Here is a 19,960-nt window from a genome sequence, read left to right on the forward strand (position 1 = left end):
TATTATAATTAATTAAATACTACCTGAGAAAACTTTACATGAAGTAATTTCTTCAAAAGACACATAGCCATGTTGTGAATCATTTGAACCCTCAAATATTTAGAAAATAAATCTTTCTGCATTCTTAGAGGAGTTCCTTTGTCCTTGTCTGTCCCTCACACCATATTCTCCCTTCCCCAATACTGTTATGATGTGGGTCAAAGATTCTGTGGGAAATGTTGGAAAACCACTATCACAGTGGTTCAACATCTTGGCTTGATAAACTGTGAAACCTGCTTTAAATCCTGATTCTTATACCTGTAACTCTTCTTTCCTGAGCTAAGTTTCCTGGCAAAGCACACATCTATGTCATCTATCTATGGAATAAAAATTAAAAATATCACCTCACAGGTTGATCTGATAATTGTTATATGAACACACCCACAATTTTTCTGAGGGTTTTAGTTTACGTTGAACTATGTGCACTAAGCAGATGTGTAGCATTAACACACAGAGTGAAGAAGGAATTCTCTCCTATATTACTTCTATAGAAGCCACAGAGAACATTACCCATAGGCATTGATCCCAGAAAGAATTCTCCATGTTTTCCTTGTACTTACTACCTGATGTCTTTACCATCTAGTACTCATAGTAAGTCTTTTGTGTGGGAGATGCATTTACATTTTGTTTCATCTCTATGAATTATCTTAGTTAACAAGAGTGTCTCATGTAAAATACTGGCTTCAGTTGCTAAAGGAACTTTGCTTCATCTTTGTGAGTCTTGAACTATCCACTGTTAAATCAGATCAATGAGATTTATCATCACTTGAAAAATTAAGGTGAAGGTGAAATACATCATGATTGCATTTAAAAATGTTGAAAAGTAATAATCACAGTACATGAAATCTAACAATAATGAGCATCAGCTCTGTTGAAGAACTTACCTTGGTAGTCTTAGAGGATTTTAATGATGTTTGTAGGTGTTCAGAAGCAATTCCATTTTCAGAGTGACCTACACTTCAAGTAAGAATCTTTCAATATTAAAATATAAGACAGAAGCAAAAGAGACTTTTCAGATAATCCTACATCAAATCAAAAGATACTAAGGAAATGTCCTTATAAGTCCAAAGAGTTCCTTCCCACACAAACCTTGAATGTCTCACAAAAAACCCAGGGTTAGAATTCAGAATGGATTCACTTGATTCATTATGGAAAAATGATTTTCATTACCCAGCTCTGGTCTTCAGGACAGGAGGTAGAACATTTGGAGAAAATATATTCAAGTGGGTGCTCTCTTCATGATGAATCATGCTTTGATGAATTGACTGCAATAGAAGGTGTTTCCTCTTGCATTATCTGGGTATTTAAGGTTTGATAAAGACTCTTGGTCCTTGTGAGTTGCTGTGCTTTCTCTCCCTGGGATTAATTATCTTTGATGGAAAGGTTTTGTCTCAGAAGCAGGTGTCCTGGAAAGAACTTTTGAGAATCACCCCCTCTTGAGTGGGGAAATGTATTCTTGCACTTTGGACCATAATCCCTTAGGAGTCCCCATTCCCTTTCTGAACCTGGTTTGTTTAGAAAGCATGGCAACAGGAACCTGGTGTGGAGACCAGTGGTGCAGTGTCCCTGATGCCACATGTAGTCCAGGGAAGTTTCTGCTTCTGACTGACATTTCACCATTTCTGAAACCCTTTGTTGATTGCCTGAAAGCAAAGCAGAGGAGGCATAAAACTAATGGTAGCATGTTGGAGTACTTTCTTCCAAATGCTGCTCTACCTGTTTCTCAGAGTGTTGGGAAATAGCCTGAAGCCCAGACTGTTCTACATTACGATTATCTTTGGGTCACATGGGCTGTCCTGTGTGGGTTAAGAGATAGCACTACACATTTGAGGACATACTTAAAACAGAAAAGTTAAGCCATTTGGTCACTTGGTATTTTCACTTATTTCCCATTTATTTGTTCTAGGAGGTACAGAGTGACAAATTATTATAACTTTAATTCAAAATTTACTAGTGATTTATGTTACTTTGAACTTTCATAATCTCATTGGTCATTAGTACATCATTTCTTGTGAATTTTCCATTTATATCTTTGCCAAATAAAACAGAAGCTTTTGGTTTCTTCTTAGGTAGTTTTCAATAATCTCAAAAGGTGTTTGTCACATATGTAATATGTAAATGTATGTGCAAAAACATATGTATATATTTTGTATAAAATATATATTTGTAAATATATATACAAAAACACACAATTCAGTCCAGGTCTGTCAATATCCATTTTTATTGTTCAAAACTGAATTTGTTGAACAAGTAATATTTTATTGGTTCTTTTTAGTTATATATGACAATAGGATTCATTCTGATGCAATTATAAAAGCATAGAATATCTTTGAGATTCATTAACATACAAAAACTATACACATATAATTTGGTGAATGTATTACTATGTGGAACTGTTACCACATTCTATGCTATAAAACTATCCAGTCTCCTACAACGATGTCTCTCATGTTTTTGTTGATTATTATCATTGTTGTGATAAGAACACCCAACACAAGATCTACTTTCTTAGCAGAATTTGGGGTGCTGCATCACACCCAAACAGCCCCTCCCCTCTATTCATCATCCTTTGATCAAAAGTTCTTCATTCTCTGTCCTCTACTCTCCTAGCCACAGGCACCTCCATTCCACACTCAATTTCTAGACTTTTAGATTTAGATTTTTGAGATCATAAACTTGTCTTTGTGCCTTAAATATTTTACTTAACATGATAATCTCCAGCTCCACCCAAGTTGTTGCAAAAATCAGAATTTTATTCTTTCTATGGCTGAATCATCTTCCATTGTGTATGTGTACCACAATTTATTATCCATTTATCAACTGATTGATATTGCTATTGTTTCCTATTTTGATTATTGTAATTCATTCTGTATGGAACATGGGAGTGCAGATGTCTCTGGCATACTGATTTCATTTCCTTTGGATATATACCAAGTAGTAGGATGGCTGGTTTATAAAGTAGTTCTAATTTTAAGCTTCTGAGTATTCTCCACATAGATTCCATAATGACTTTACTAATTTACATTCCCTCTCATATGGTGCCAGAGTTTCCTTTTCTTTATATTTTTGCTCACAGTTATTATATTTAGTCCATTTAGTAACCCTTGTATTTTTGCTCACAGTTATTATATTTAGTCCATTTAGTAACCCTTGTAACTGTTGAGGTGACATCTCGTTGTGGTTTTGCTTTGCAGTTTTCTTTTTACTAACCTGTAGGTTATTAGCATATCTTCTTTGGAAAAATTTCTTCAAGATCATCTCTCATATTTTTCTTTTTTTTTTTTTTTTTTCTTTTTTTTTTTTTTTTTTTTTTTTTTGGTACCAGGGATTGAACTCACAGGCACTAGACCACTGAACTACATCCCCAGACATATTTTTTTGTATTTTATTTAGAGACGGGATCTCACGGAGTTGCTTAGAGCCTCACTTTTGCTGAGGCTGGCTTTGAACTTGCGATGGACCTATCTCAGCCTCCTGAGTCTCCGGAATTACATGTGAGCACCACTGCACCCAGTTCTTTTTCTCCGATTTTTAAATCAAACTGATTTTTATTTTCATTATTCATTTGTAAGAATTCCACATATGTTTTGGATCTACTCTTACCCACTTTCACATCTTTTCCCACTTTCTAGGGTGCATTTTCATTTTGGTGATTGTTTTCTTTGCAATGCATAAAAATATTTCAGTTTGTTATGGGCCCACTTTTTTTTTTTTTTTTTTGGCTTTTTTTCTGCATGATACTTGTCATACCTAAAAGCTCACTGCCAAGACTAATGTCAAGAAATTTACCCCCATATTTTCTGCTATGAGATTTAGTGTTTCAGGTCTTACATTTAAGTTTTTAATAAATTTCAAGTTATTTTTGTAAATGGTACAAGATCATGATCCACTTTCATGTTTACGTTTGAAAATCCAGTTTCACCAACAACTTAAAAGAGAATATTCTTTCTGTAATGTACATTCTTGATATCCTGGTCAAAGATTGGCTGACTGTGTGTGCATGGTTATGCCTGCTCTCTCTATTCTGTTTCTTTGGGCTCTGTGAATATTTTAATGACAGTGTCATAATGTTTGAGTGGCATAGATTTATAGTATATTGCCAGGCAGTGCTATGCCTTCAAGTTTGTTCTTACTTATCATGATTGATTTTGCTTTCTGGCCCCTTTTGTAGTTCTGTAAGAATTTCAGTGTTTATTTTTTCTACTTCTGCCACAAACATCATTGGAATTTTGATAACAATTTCATTGAATTGGTAGATTGTTTTGGATAACATGGACATTTCAAGTATAATAATCATCCAATCCATTAGCACAGGGTTTCTTTTAGCTGATTTGAATTCTCTTCATTTTCTCTCATGAATATCTTATAGTTCTGAAAGCACAGGTCTTTTCATCAACTGGTTAAATTTATTCACATGATTTTAATCTTCTTGCTCCTATAGTACATGGTATTTTTGCATAGAAACACGGCTCATTGTTTTGATGATTTTTTTTCTTGTAACTTCACTGAAGTAACCCATTTATTAGTTCTAAGAGACTTTTTTGTATGACGTCTTAGGAGATTCCTTGTTATATATGATTATGATCTTTACCAACAGAAACTGTTCCATTTCTTCCTTCTTGTCTTGCATATCTTTTTTTTTTTTTTTCTTTCTTTCTTTTTTCCCTAAGTTTCAAGGATTCTGTTTCACAGAAATAGTGAGAGAGGGCCTGCTCCTTGGTCCTGTACTCACATAAAAAGCACAGCTTTTTAATTTTAAGACAGTATTAGCTGTGGGTTTGTCAGAGATGGATTTATTATATGGGATGTTGCGAATATTCCTCTTATACCTAAACAATTTGAGTAATTTGTCATGAAAGGAAGTTGAAATGTTGAATGATATTTTTATATTTATTAAGATGATCACATTATTTTTAGCTTTAATTCTGTTCATGTGCACAACAATCATTGACTTGTACATCTTTTGCACATCAGGGATAAACCCATTTCATCTGGATACATGGTCATTTAATGTGCTTTTGATTCTTGATTACCAGTCTTTTTTGGAGGATTTCTGTATCCATTTTCTCAGGGATATTGTTCTGTTGTTTTGTTTTTATGTAGTTTTCCTAAAAGTCTTTGGTGATGCTGGCCTTATGAGTATGGAAGTGTTCTTTCCTCTACAATTAATAGAAGCTTTTTTAGTAGTTGATAGAATTCACTGTGATCTTACTCATTCTGAACGTTTCTTTGTTGGACAGTTTTTCAGTACTACATAAATCTTTTTACTTGGCACTCATCTTTTCAGGTTTTCGATTTCTTCATTTTTCAACATTTGCAGGTTTTAAATTTATAGGACTTTATTTCTTTTCTTCTAGGTTATATACCATAGTGTTGGTGTATGATTACTCATTATACACAACACAATTGGCCATTTTCTATTGTGACACTTTGTTTTTTTTTGTGTGTGTAATCAGTTGTAAGAGGTCCCTTTATACTTCTGATTTTATTGATTTGTGTGCTATTTCTTCTTAGTTGACTGAACTAAAAGTTTGCCAATTTGATTTACCTTTCAGGAAATATTGTTTGTTTAATTTTTTTTAATTTATTTTTATTGTAAACAAATGGGATACATTTTGTTTCTGTACATGGAGTAACAGCATACCATTTACGTAATCATACATTTACATAGGGTAATGATGTTTGATTCATTCTGTTTTTTCCTTCCCCCCACCCCTCCCACCTCTCCTTTCCTTCTATACAGTCCCTCTTTCCTCCATTCTTGCCCCCCTCCCATCCCCCATTATGTGTAATCATCCACTTATCAGCGAGATCATTTGTCCTTTGGTTTTTGAGATTGACTTGTCTCACTTAGCATGATATTCTCCAATTTCATCCATTTGCCTGCAAAATGCCATAATTTTATTATTCTTTATAGCTGAGTAATATTCCATTGTATATAAATACCGCAGTTTCTTTATCCATTCATCAATTGAAGGACATCCAGGTTGCTTCCACAATGTGGCTATTGTGAATTGAGCAGCTATGAATATTGATGAGGCACTATCTCTGTAGTATGCTGATTTTAAGTCCTTTGGGTATAGGCCAAGGAGTGGGATAGCTGGGTCAAATGGTGGTTCCATTCCAAGTTTTCTAAGGAATCTTCACACTGTTTTCCAGAGTGGCTGAAATAACTTGTAGCCCCAGCAGCAATGTATGAGTGTACCATTTACTCCACATCCTCTCGAACACCTATTGTTGCTTGTATTCTTGATAATCGCCATTCTAATTGGGGTGAGATGGAATCTTAGTATAGTTTTGATTTGCACTTATTACTAAAGATGTTGAACATTTTTTATATGTTTGGTGAATGTTTCTAGATCTTCTTCTATGAAGTGTCTGTTCATATCCTTAGCCCATTTGTTGATTAGGTTATTTGTATTCTTCATGTAGAGTTTTTTGAGTTATTTATATGTTCTGGAAATTAGTACTCTATCTGAAGTATGAGTGGCAAAGATTTTCTCCCACTCTGTAGGCTCTCTCTTTGCATTACTGATAGTTACCTTTGCTGAGAGAAACCTATTTAGTTTGAATCTGTCCCAGTTATTGATTCTTGCTTTTATTTCTTGTGCTATGGGAGTCCTGTTAAGGAAGTCCAATACTAAGCCAATAAGTAAAAGATTTGGACCTACTTTATAAGATGCAGGGTCTCTGGTCTGATTTCAAAGTCCTTGATCCATTGTGAGTTGATTTTTGTGCAGGGTGAGAGATAGGGGTTTAGTTTCATTCTGTTACATATGGATTTCCAGTTTTCCCAGCACCATTTGTTGAAGAGGCTATCTTTTCTCCATTGCATATTTTTGGCACCTTTGTCTAGTATGTGAAAATTGTATTTATTTAGGTTTGTGTCTGTGTCCTCTAATCTGTACCATTGATCTACAAGTCTATTTTGGTACCAATACCATGCTGTTTTTGTTACCATTGCTTTGTAGTATAGTTGAAGTTCTGGTATTGCAATACCCCCTGTTTCATTCTTCTTGCTAAGGATTGCTTTAGCTATTCTGGGTTTCTTATTTTCCCAGATGAATTTCATAATTGCTTGTTCTATTTCTGTAAGGTACATCATTGGGATTTTAAATGGAATTGCATTGAATCTGTATAGCACTTTTGGTAGTATGGCCATTTTGACAATATTAATTCTGCCTATCCAAGAACATGGGAGATCTTTCCATCTTCTAAGGTCTTCCTCAATCTCTTTCTTCAATGTTTTGTAGTTTTCATTTTAGAGACCTCTTTGGTTAGATTGATTCCCAAGTATTTTATTTTATTTTTTTTTTTGAGGCCATTGTAAGTGGAGTTGTTTTCCTCATTTCCCTTTCAGATGCTTCATTGCTTGCATAAAAGAATGCTTTAGTTTTATGTGTGTTGATTTTATAGCTTGCTATTTTGCTGAATTCATTGATGAGGTCTAGAAGTTTTCTGGAGGAGTTTTTTGGATCCTCTAAATACAGACTCATGTCATCAGCAAGTAGTGACAGCTTAAGTTCCTCTTTTCCTATTCATATTCCTTTAATTTCTTTAGTCTGTCTAATTGCTCTGGCTTAAGGTTCAAGGACAATGTTGAATAGAAGTGGTGAAAGAGGACATGCCTGTCTTGTTCCTGTTTTTAAAGGGAATGGTTTCAGTTTTTCTCCATTAAGAATGATGTTGGCCATGGGCTTAGCATAAATAGCCTTTACAATGTTCAAGTAAGTTCCTACTATCCCTATTTTTTCTAGTGTTTTGAGCATGAAGGTGTGTTGTATTTTGTTGGATGCTTTTCCTGCGTCAATTGAAATAACCATATGATTCTTATCCTTAAGTCTATTGACATGATGGATTACATTTATTGATTTACAGATGTTAACCCATCCTTGCATTCCAGGGATGAACCCCACTTGATCGAGGTGCACAATTTTCTTAATATGTTTTTGGATACGATTTGCCAATATTTTGTTAAGGATCTTTGCATCTATATTCATCAAGGATATTGGGCTAAAATTTTCTTTCCTTGATGTGTCTTTTCCTGGTTTGGGTATGAGGGTGATATTAGCTTTATAGAATGAGTTTCGTAGGGTACCCTCCTTTTCTATTTCCTGGAATATTTTGAAAAATATTGGAATGAGATCTTCTTTGAAGGTCTTGTAGAACTCAGCTGTGAATCTGTCTGGTTCTGGGCTGTTCTTGGATGGTAGATTTTTAATGGCTTCTTCTAGTTCATTGCTTGATATTGATCTGTTTAAATTGTATATGTCCTCCTTGTTCAGTTTGGGAGGAGCATATGTCTCTAGAAATTTGTCAATGTCTTCGGTAGTTTCTATTTTGTTGGAATACAGATTTTCAAAGAAGCTTCTCATTATGTTCTGTATCTCAGTGGTGTCTGTCGTGATATTTCCTTTTTCTTCATGAATTTTAGTAATTTGAGTTTTCTCTCTCCTTCTCTTTCTTAGTGTGGTGAAGGGTTTGTCTATTTTGTTTACTTTTTCAAAGAACCAACTTTTTGTTTTCTCAATTTTTACAATTGTTTCTTCTGTTTCAATTTCATTGATTTCAGGTCTGATTTTAATTATTTCCTGTCTTCTACTACTTTTGCTTTTATCCTGTTCTTCTTTTTCTAGGGCTTTGAGCTGTAATGTTAGGTCATTTAATTGTTGAATTTTCATTCTTTACAGGAATGCTCTCCACCATGCAATGAATTTTCCTCTTAGTACCGCTTTCATAGTGTCCCAGAGATTTTGATATGTTGTGTAATCATTCTCATTGATCTCTAAGAATTTTTTTACCTCCTCCCTGATGTTTTCTCTTATCCATGTTTCATTCAACAGCATATTATTGAATCTTCAGGTTTGGAGTAATTTCTGGTTTTTATTTTGTCATTGATTTCTACTCTCAGTCCATTATGATCTGATAGAACACAAGGCAGTATCTCTTTTTTTGCATTTCCTAAGGTCTGCTTTGTGGCATAACATATGGTCTATTTTTGAGAAGGTTTCATGTGCTGCTGAGAAGAAAGTGAATCCACTCATTGATGGATGGAATATTCTATATATGTCTATTAAATCCAGGTTTTTGATTGTGTTATTGTGTTCTATGGTTTCTTTGGCTGGATTTTGTTTGGAAGATCTATCTAGTTGTGACAGCAGTGTGTTAAAGTCACCCAGAATTATGGTGTTGTGGTCTATTTGATTACTAAAATTGAGAAGGATTTGATTGATGTACAGGGGTGCACCACTGTTTGGGGCATAAATATTTACTATCGTTATGTCTTCCTGATTTATGATTCCCTTTAGCAGTATGAAATGTCCTTTTTTATCCCTTCTGACTAACTTTGGCTTGAAGTCCACTTTATCTATATAAGGATGAAAACCCCTACTTTTTTACTGAGTCCATGTGCGTGGTAGGTTTTTTCCCATCCTTTCACCTTTAGTTTGTGGATGTCTTTTTCTATGAGATGAGTCTCTTGCAGACAGCATATTGTTGGGTCTTTCTTTTTAATCCATTCTGCCAGTCTATGTGTTTTGATTGATGAGTTTAGGCCGTTAACGTTCAGGGTTATTATTGAGATATGATTTGTGTTTCCAGTCACTTGGCTTATTTTTGGTTTTTAAGTTGGCTTGGTTTCTCCTTTGAGAGGTTTTTCTCTAAGGTAGTTCCTCCCTTTGCTGACCTACATTGTTGTTTATCATTTCCTCCTCATGGAATATTTTGTTGAGAACATTCTGTAGCGCAGGCTTTCTATTTGTAAATTTTTTTAACTTTTGTTGATCATGGAAGGATTTTATTTCATCTTCAAATCTGAAGGTTAGTTTTGTTGGGTATGATTCCTGGTTGGCAATCGTGTTCTTTCAGAGCTTGAAATATGTTGTTTCAGGCCCTTCTATCCTTTAGAGTCTGGGTTGAGAAGTCTGCTGCTATCCGTATTGGTTTCCCCCTATATGTAATCTGATGCATTTCTCTCACGGCATTCAAAATCCTATCTTATTTTGAATGTTAGGCATTTTCATTAAAATGTGCCTTGGTGTGGATCTGTTGTGATTCTGTGCATTTGGTGTTCTGTAAGCCTCTTGTATTTGATTTTCCATTTCATTCTTCAGGTTTGGGAAATTTTCTGATATTATTTCATTGAATAGTTTGTTCATTCCTTTGGTTTGTATCTCTGGGTCTTCCTCAATCCCAATAATTCTTAAATTTGGTCTTTTCATGATGTCCCATAGTTCTTGGAGATTCTGTTCATGATTTCTTACCATCTTCTCTGTTTGGGCACCTTTATTTTTCAGATTAAATATTTTGTCTTCATTGTCTGAGGTTCTGTCTTCCAAGTGGTCTAGTCTTTTGGTGATGCTTTCCATTGAGTTTTTTATTTGGTTTATAGTTTCCTTCATTTCAAGGATTTCCATTTGGGTTTTTTTGAGAATCTCTATCTCTTTTTTGAATTGATCTTTTGCTTCCTGCAGTTGCTCTTTCAACTGCTTATTGGTATTATCAAATATTGCCTGCATTTGCTTTCTTAACTCATACTTGCTTCACAAATCATCTTAATCATGTATAATCTGAAGTTCTTTTCTGACATTTCTTCTAACATACTGTCATTGGATTCTATTAATATAGAATCTAGATTCGTTTGGATCATTTTCTTCCCTTGTTTTTTCATGTTGCTCATGTGTCTTCCCCTCCTGCTGTGCAGATCTGGGGTATTGCAGATTTCCCCCTATAGGCTTATAGTGACCCTATAGGTTTCCAAAACCTTTTCTTTAAGGGGAGATCAATATTAGCAGTGCCCAATTCAGACACTATGCAATCCTAGACCAAATAGCCCCTATGAGGACAATAACAAAATTGTCATAATAAACAGAATGAGTTCAAATATTATCTTCAATAAAACAAACAGATTTGCAGTAAGGTCTGCAGTTTCTAATGGAGGACAAAGAGGATGCAGAGGGATGTAGGAGGTAACTGTTAATAGGATAAGAAAAGAATATACAGAAGTTCTAGATAATAGAAATGGTGAGAGTGTAATCAAAAGAAATTGGATGTTAGCATGCTAAAAGGGAGAAAGAGACTCTGAGGGAAGAGGTAAACAAAATGAAAAGAGAGCCAAAAAAAGTAAGAAAATAAAAACTTAAAATTTTTCAATAAGGAGAAAAAAGAAAATCAACAGTGTAACAGTTATATAGTAATGAAACCTCCCAGTGTTCAGTAGCCTGATGCATGAGAGGTACCTGACAATGAGCTTCAAGTCTCCAGCAGGCATTGCAAAAGGGATTTTCCCCACCTAAAGATCAGAGCTACGGCTTCCAGGCTTATCCAAGATGGCTGCTCTGGCTTCCAAATATGTTCCCAAATGGGGAGCTGCACCTGGGTTGTGGACGTGGTCAGCTGGAGGTTCTGGAGGCCGGGTGCGGTTGATCGGACAGGGGTCTTGGAGGTCAGATGTGTTTGGTGTGGTTGCGGGGTCCTAGAGGCTGGGTGCAATCAGTCAGTCTGGGTTCCTGGGTGATAGAATGTAGTCATTTGGTGTGTTCCTGGCAGCAGGGCTCAGTCAGTCAATGTGAGGGCTCCAGAGGCAAGGAGTGATCGGTTGGGCTAATCAAACCTGCTGGTACTGTAACAGTGAACTTCCAGGCAACAGCAGGCAGCTGGTGCTCCCCTGGTGGTCAGCCATCAGTTTGCTGACTGTTGTTGGAAGATCGGGAGGTGAACCTGGTGAGTTGGGTGATGGATAGTATGGCAGATGATGGGCAGGTGAGAGGCAGGCAAATGGTGGATGATAGGCACCTGACAGTGACCAATAAAAAACAAATATCCTGTGCTTGAAACTGGAGTTATGGAGTTACAAGGAATGTAACCTCCCTCTAGTCCACCATCTCAGGGCCCTGCTCCTGCTGTGCCGCTCCAGGACCAACTGACAGAAGAGGAAATATTGTTTCATTGAACTTTTCATTACTATTTTGTTTCCTTCTGTTTAGAGACAACATCTTATCCAGTTAGAATTGTCATTTTCAAATGCTGGAAAAGTAACAAATATTGATGAGGGTGTGGGGAAAAGGGAACTCATATCATGTTGGGGAGAATCTACATGAACAATGCTATAATGGAGAAAAGTACATAGGTTTCCCCAAAAGGTAAAAATAACTACTCTACTATTCTACTAGCCCTTTTCTGGGGGTATATCCAAAGGAAATAACATGATCATATCTAAGAGATAGCTGAACATTCACATTTAATGCCACACTATTCAGAATACCTAAGAAATGGAATCTGTCCAGATGCCCATTCACACATGAATGTATATAAATATTAGTACAAATCTGCAATAGAAATGTTATTCATACATTAAAAAGACTGATGTCCTATCATATGAGGCCAAAGGGGTGGAACTGGAGGTCATTATGTTAAGTGAGATAAGTGAGACACAAATATTGCATGCTTTTTATCTCTCAAAAGTTGATGCTAAAGATGGAACAAATGTATAATACTATATATTATTGTTTCTTTTCTTTATTATGTTTTTCTTTTTGATACTGAGTATTAACTTTATCAGGGAGGACATTTTGCACTGACCTATATCACAGTCATTCTTAAATTTCATTTTGAGACAGGGTCCCACTCACTAGTTTGCTGAGGCTGGCCTCAAACTAGTTGTCCTTCTGTATCAGCCTCCCTAGTCACTAGGATTACAGATGTGTACCACTTCACCTGGCTATGTCTTTTATTCTTTGTATGATTAATTTTCCATTCTCCCTTTCCATCTTTTCTCTCTTGCTCTGTCTTCCACTCTATCTGCCTTCACTATTCTAGGTTTCTAGCTATTATTGTCTTATAAGAATTCAATTTCCAATTCCCCACCCCTCAGCTTATGACAACTACTAATTCACTTTTGATGTGTATACATTTACTATATATATATATATATATATATATATATATATATAAAATCACACCTTATATGATTATTTTTGTGTTTATTCACTTAGCATGTTTTCAAGGGCCATTGGTTCTGAAGCATGTACCAACACTTTATTCCTTTATAGGGCTGAATAATATTCTGTTGTGTGAACCAATTACAGTTTGGATGCAAATTTATCTCATGAGATCAAATTGCTTTTTTTTGTTTCTTTGTTTGTTAGTGTGTATATAACTATGTGCATTTTTACACATTTGTTTGAACACCTGTTTTTAATTATTTAGGATGTATTTTTGAAGCAGAATAGCTTTTTCCCTGTAGCTGTACACCATCTAACATTCCCATCACTACAGTACAAGACTTTCAAATACTATACATCCTTAAAACCTATTTTAAATAAATTTTTATTTAGTACTGGCATCCACCAAAAATGAATTTATATGTGGTAATTTTTAATTTCCATTCCTTTAATAATTAATGATGTTTACAATACTTTCATATGCTTTTTAGTGATTTTAATCATATTTGGAGAAATGTTTATAGTTGTATAATTCCTTTGTATGTTCTTCAGTTTCTCTTTTCTCTTTCTTTTTTTTTGGGGGTGGGGTTACTGAGGATTGAATTCAAGTGCAATTAACCACTGAACCACATCCCCAGCACTTTTTATGTTTTATTTAGAGACAGGTTCTTCCTAAATTGCTCAGGGTTTTGATAAGTTGTTGAGGCTGGCTTTGAACTTGAAATCCTCCTGACTCAGCCTCCTGAGTCTCTGGGACTAGAGGTGTGCACCACCACACACAGTCCCCCTGTATGCTCTTGATACACCATCATTTTGATGTTTTTATTAGTGAGTTATAGATACATATCATGGTTCATTTTGAAATAATCGTGCATACATGAAATATAATTTTCTCCTTTTGAGTCCCTACTCTACTGACCTCCCTTCTATTTTTATGCACTCTGCCCCCCCCCCCACCCACTGATGCCCTTTATTTTTCTCTAACACCCACATATGAGAGAAAACACTAGACCTTTGACTTTCTGACTCTGGTTTATTTCACTTAACCTCATATTCTCCAGTATCCACTTACCTGCAAATGCCACAATTTTGTTCTTCTCTATGGCTGAGTAAAACTCAATTGTGTGTTTATACCATATTTTCTTTATCCATTCATTGTTGATTAGCACCTGGGCTGGTTCCATAACTTGGTGTTTGTAAATTGTTCTTCTGTGAACCTTGGTATGAATGTATTACTATAGTATGCTGATTTTTTAGAAATAAATCCCAAGTACTGGGAGAGCTGGGTCCTATGGTAGTTCCTTTCAGAGTCTCTTGAGGAATCTCCATACAGTTTTCAAAAACGGTTCTATTGATATGTAGTCCTAACAACAATGTATGAATGTTTGATTTCCTCAAATATCTTTGTTAACATTTATTGTTATTTGTATTCTTAATCATTGCCATTCTGACTGCAGGGAGATGAAATCTCAATGAAGTTTTGAATTGCATTTCCCTGATTGTCAGGATTGCCAGGGATGTTGAATATTTTTGCTTGCATTTGTAGGCCATATGCATTTCTTCTTTGAGAAATGTTTTTACTTCTATTTTCCATTTATTATGATAGGGTTGTTTATTTGGTGTTAATTTTTTGAGCTCTTCTTTATATTCTGGATACCAATCTCCTTGGGGAGAAATAGCTGCAAAGCTTTTTCACCCATTCTGTAGGTTCTGTCTTCGTGCTCTTAATTTTTTCCTCTGCTTTGCAGAAATTTCTAATTCGATAATGTCCCACTTATTAATTCCTGGTTTTATTTCTTGTACTTTTGAGGTCTTTTTAAGAAAGTTCCAGCCTGCACCAATATGTTGAAGTGTTGACCCTGTTTTCTTATACAAGTTTTAAAATTTCTGATCTAATTCCTAGGTCTTTCGTTCAATTTGGTTTGACTTTTGTGCAGGCAGGGAGATAAGGATTTAGTTACAGGCTTCTATATGTGAATATTCAGTTTTCCTACAGCATTTGTGTAAAAGGCTATCATTTTGCCAGCATATATTTTGGGCATTTTTGTCAAGTATCGGATGACTTTGACTATGCGGTTTGTTTCTTTGTCTTTGTAGGGCAAGCCCAAAACAGCTGTAGTTGTGCTCCCTCATCGAGGTTTCTGGTGGACAGTTTTCAGGGTATAGTCAAGGTCTCAAACCCTCTAATTAATGTGTGCCCTCAAGGTCATCAACACTTCTTGTGAGCATGTGCCCACTGATGAAACCAGTTGGCAGTGTGCCTTCTCTGTTGGGCCTGAATATGATAAGCCATGTGAAAAGGGATCAGGGGGAAAAATTAAACTGGCTGGGGGCTCAAGCTGAGGCTGCGAGCTGGTTAGGGTCAATTGCCACCTTCAAAGAAAGCATGTCAACTATCCCAACTGCATCTTGCATCTTCTTCTACTTGCCAGGATCCTGAATCTGTTTCTTGGATCTGAGCTGCCAAACTGAAAGGAAAAACTTAGAGGAGGAAAAGTTTATTTTGAGCTCTGTTTTAGAGATTTCATTCTATGGTCAACTGACTTCACTTTTCGGGGCCTGAGATGCTGGAAGAAATGTTGTAGAGAGAAGTTGCTCAGCTGGGAAGCAGAGAGAGAAATGGAGTTTAGGGGAGAGAGTGCACAAGAGAGTGATAGCAAATACCAGGGACAAGATATAGTCTTAAGACCATACTTGGACTATTGCCTCCAGTCACACCCTATTTGCCTAGTGTTACTATCTAGGATTCAATTCAAATTATTAATCCACCAAGTGGATTAATCCATGATTGAGTTTATTGCTCTGATATTCTAATAATTTCACTTCTTAACATTCCTGCAATGTGTAACACATGAGCTCTTTGGAAAAACATTTATAGAGTCAAAAGATAGCATGGTTTAATACTTAATTTTTGTAAATATTATTCTATGCTAAGAACATGTGTTCTTTGTTAGATGTATAACTTTATATATACTTTTATATATTTATAAATTTTTTGAGTTTTTTTTATATTCTTTCTACTTGGTGCCAGTTTTACCCATCAGTTTCGGAGACAGGAATATTGAAATCCTCCACTTTGAAGGTGAATTCATTTATTCCCTCAGGTGGGTTTATCTAATATTGTTTCATATATATGAGGCTATATTATTAAACAAAAATATCCGTCAGGGTAGTATAGTGAAAGTGTTATAATTTAAGGAGAGTATAGTAAGCGATCATTTTCAAGATGTGCAAAGGTATAAGAAACACCCCAGGAAGATGTGATATCTTGGGGTTACTGAGAGTCTGATATGCTAATTATAGTACTGTGATTATTCAGAAAGATGAGGAGATGTGAAAGGAGTGATATAAAAATTGGAAAATAAAATATGTCTGTGCAAGGACTTGCATAGACCTATGAGATTGGTCTGCTATGAACTAAAGAATGTGATTTATATAACCTGTTCCCTTAGTGTCTACTGAATTCTTTCCTTTCTTACTCAAGGGGGATGAAAGGCAGGAAAAAACAAAAGAGAAACAAATGAAAATAAGGAAAGTATTTACTATATATTGCACAAAAATATGTATTTTATATATATAACTAGTAGTCAAATATTTCTATGTATAATACATAAGAGAGAACATGGTTTCTAAACTTCCAAAGGGCATAATTAAATGTTGAGAAATTAGTTTGAAATGTTTATGTAATGCAATGACTCTGAGTATAATATTGGTGAGGATAATAGTAATGACCTTATGATAGATTCATAGCTCATTAATATAATTAGATGATAAAGAATTTAGAATTTATTAAACGTATATTACATAACATCAGTGAGTTTGGACTTTAAGGAAATTATTCTGGGTGAGAGGGGGAAATCACATTTAATCAATGCTATAACATTATAGAATCACTCACGTTGAGCCCCTAAAGAGAAATAAAAGAAAGCCTTAGAGCCATCTGTATGAGCACTTTTATGTTACTGGCTTTATTTTTACAAATATAGCTACTCATGTTTTTGTTGCAAAACAAAAATGCCTATGGGAGTTTTTCCCCTCTGGTCCATCTAAGTCTTTTAATTCAACATATTCCCAGTAATGCTGTCCTAAAAGGCTTTGTGCATTGAAGATCCAAAAGGGGATACAGCTGCTTCTATATTGATTTTGTTGTTTCATGGTACAGAGAAAGGTAAGAAGAATCAGTCTGAAGAACAACCTTGACATTCCAGAGAAATATGAAATATGATTCAAGATTAGTGTAAATATTTTTCTTAAACTGGGAAAAATCTTTGACGTTTTGGACATCAATTTACATAAAATTTGATTTTAGTAAATATTGATTTTTAACTTTAAGTTTTTCTGAAATATTTTTAATGTTAGTTCTTTGTTTTTATTTTTAGGTGTAGATGGACACTATGCCTTTATTTTGTTTATTTATTTTGTGTGGTACTGAGGATGGAACCCAGTGCCTCACACTTGTGAGGAAAGTGCTCTACCACTGAGCTAAACCCCCAGCCCCATGATAGTTTTCTTTAACAACAGACATTCAGGAAAAGCTAAATGGTAATTTGAGAATGAATTCATTTGAGAGAAAAGTTATTAAGCCACTGAATTTGTGTATGACAATCATTGTGAGAGTATGAGCTTTTGAAACATACAAATATAGATTAGATGTAAACGTTCGTATTTGAATTCGGTTGTAATATTCCTATTTGCAAAAAGGGACAACAATACAATAACATATATCTCCTTGGGCCATCGGGAATGTAATAGATAAGTGAATGAAAAATATTTAATACCATGCCCATAACATATTAATAATTATGCCACATAAATATTTTGCATCAAATAATCACACCTACATCTTTCCATTTTAATTTTTCATTGTTGAAAATATGATAAATAGTTAAACAGAAAAACATATAAAATTGTTCCTGATCGAGTTTCATACTATCCACATATTCTCTGGACCTCAGTCATGCACCCATTTCTCAAGATTGACACTTCAATGGATTTCTCTTTTTTCTTGGCAAAGGGAAGTTGACATAACTTTGCAAACAATTTTGCACAGAAAACTTTCTCAAGGAATTTACATAGTAAAGGAGAAACTTTTGGAAAATGCACTTAAATGAATGGTATGTGATCAAATGGACTCAAAATTCTTCACTCCTACTCCCTTGTGTTTCTATGAGAGAGGGAGAGAGAGAGAGAGAGAGAGAGAGAGAGAGAGAGAGAGAGAGAATTCATAGACAGAGACGGAGACATAGACATTGAGAATTTCAGTATTGTAAGAACAGAAGTGATTTATGAACAGGATGGGACCTGGGATATTTCAACATGAGGTGGCTTTTTCAGAGGGCTCCTAGAAAAGGCTCAAGGTACTGCTTTGAAGCATCTTTGCCCCTGTAGTTCCTTAGTATCCTAACTGATATTCAATCATTATAACTAGGACAGTCCTGGATCAATGTTTAAAAATACTGGTACTTTTGTCAAAATCAAGGAAATATTTTGAAGCAAGACTTGTACTTTCTATGATTTCAATATTTTAGTTTTCTACAGTTCTGTAACCATAACTTTAATGAGAAATTATCCAGAAATTCCTTTGTTTTTCAATTGACATATTTTCCCACAAAATTTGAATCTGAAATGAGCACAGCAACACTCACATTTTTCTGTGTGCTTAATGTGTATTTAAAATGTATACTTCAATATTTCTCCTTTTGGCAGATACAAAATCCAATAGCTGGAAACATCAAGAGAAAATATTGATATTCACTTCCCTTTACAAGAGTTTGCTCCTCTGCAAAAGATTTCAGAGGGGCAGGGCTGTTCTGTGGACTTGGGAAGTTGTATCATATATTATTACATGGACTCCTTTTTCTTGCTTTCAGCATACAGCAAGAAGATTGAGTAGCATCATCTCTGCTTACCAGCAGAAGGAGGCTCAGAGAGGATGATTTGCTTAACAACAAAGAAGTTAGCAGAGCATCTGAGAGGGCACTTACTACATGCTCCTTTGTGGAGGGACTGCCCATGAAAACATAATGGTCTCTCACTTATTCCACTGAAAGAATACAGAGTCTGAAGTAAAGATTTTTTTTTTTTTTTAATTTACAGGGACATTGAGATCCTGGTTAAAGGTGAATATTTCAATATATTTGCTGTCTGTTCCCAGATGCACAGTAGCAGAATTGCTGCACGACCTGAAGGTGTGATTAAAAAAGCAGGGTGCATGAGGTTCTTCAAACTGTCATCCGAAGACTACAAGATCCCTACAGTTTCTAGTGCATTAGGAGTAACCTCTAAACTGTGCCTTCAGAAATCTTAGGGAAAAGGTAAAGTTTGCATACAGTAATACACTGTACTCCTCTACTTAGATGATCAGCATTGATGCCCACGGTTCTTTATTTCCAGCCTCTCCATGTCCTGAACTTGGACCCAACATACCATGGAGAGGCACCAAAACTATTATCAGGCTATTTTTCTACTATGATTAAGAGTCTTGGACCTTTAAAAAATAAATATTAATTCTACTGGATTTATGAATTAGTAGTGAGATAAAGTTTCATAGGTAAATTATATGTAAAATATAGAAGGAGAAGTCTTCTTCAAAATGATAGAGTTAAAAAAATAACACAGATGATGAAAGATACCCCCACTTTTATTACAGGGATGGTACTCAGCTGCAGTTCCATTTGATCTGTGGAAAATGTTACAGGCCTCTTAGAGGTGTGGAATCTGGCATTAGATCCAGTTTCATATCTTTAGTCTTTTTTTTATTAATTTAATGATTTTGTGTAATTAACAGATCCCTTTTATTCCTCTATTACTTCATGTGTAAAATGAATAGCAGAACCTTTCTTCCTGGGTTTTCATGAGAGTTAAATGCATTTAAAATGTTTATAAAAGTCTGAAGTATAAAGCATGCTTTCACTAAATATCATTATAAATGTAATGACTATTTATATCTAAAAAGATTTGAAAGATTAACCCTATATAAC

At 35.1% G+C, this 19,960-nt stretch overlaps 1 protein-coding gene and 1 pseudogene across 2 annotated transcripts in view; one reads left to right on the forward strand and one right to left on the reverse strand.

Annotated features, from left to right (window-relative positions):
- Positions 1 to 19,960, forward strand: part of LOC306639797 (olfactory receptor 4C11-like) — a 337,410-nt pseudogene that overhangs the window by 161,315 nt on the left and 156,135 nt on the right. The window lies entirely within an intron of this gene.
- Positions 1 to 19,960, reverse strand: part of LOC306638485 (olfactory receptor 4S2-like) — a gene marked incomplete at both ends in the record, with an annotated part of 194,242 nt that overhangs the window by 112,351 nt on the left and 61,931 nt on the right.

Source organism: Sciurus vulgaris, assembly GCF_902686455.1.
Source record: "Sciurus vulgaris genome assembly, chromosome: 11".
NCBI lineage: Eukaryota > Metazoa > Chordata > Mammalia > Rodentia > Sciuridae > Sciurus > Sciurus vulgaris.